At 59.4% G+C, this 357-nt stretch overlaps 1 pseudogene; it reads left to right on the top strand.

Moving 5' to 3' along the window:
* Nucleotides 1-357, top strand: part of LOC103773826 — a 2278-nt pseudogene that overhangs the window by 742 nt on the left and 1179 nt on the right.

The raw sequence follows: 357 nt of genomic DNA, 5'->3' as shown, positions 1-357 counted from the left end.
GGCAAGAAGCCCTTGGCCTGTGCTGACTGCAGGGAAACCTTCTGCCATGGCTCCAGTTTCCTCCAGCACTGCCACGTCCACCTAGGTGAGAGGCCACATGACTGTGACCAGTGCAGTGAGAGCTTCAGCCACACCTCTGACCTCAGCCAGCAGCTCTGTGACCACCACTCCAAGGGTGACGGGCTGTGCAGTGGTGAGGAGAAGGCACCAGACACTGTGGTCATCAGCAACGCCTGTCATGAGGGCCAGGAGAAATTCAGCCAGCTCTCGGACCTAGTGAGACACATGCAGACCCGGAGCAGCAAGAGCCTGTACGTCTGCAGCGACTGTGGCAAGAACTTCACCCCGAAGTCCGCC

Source organism: Merops nubicus, unplaced genomic scaffold, assembly GCF_000691845.1.
Source record: "Merops nubicus isolate BGI_N331 unplaced genomic scaffold, ASM69184v1 scaffold3005, whole genome shotgun sequence".
NCBI classification, from domain to species: domain Eukaryota; kingdom Metazoa; phylum Chordata; class Aves; order Coraciiformes; family Meropidae; genus Merops; species Merops nubicus.
This window is presented reverse-complemented; position numbering and strand designations above follow the sequence as displayed.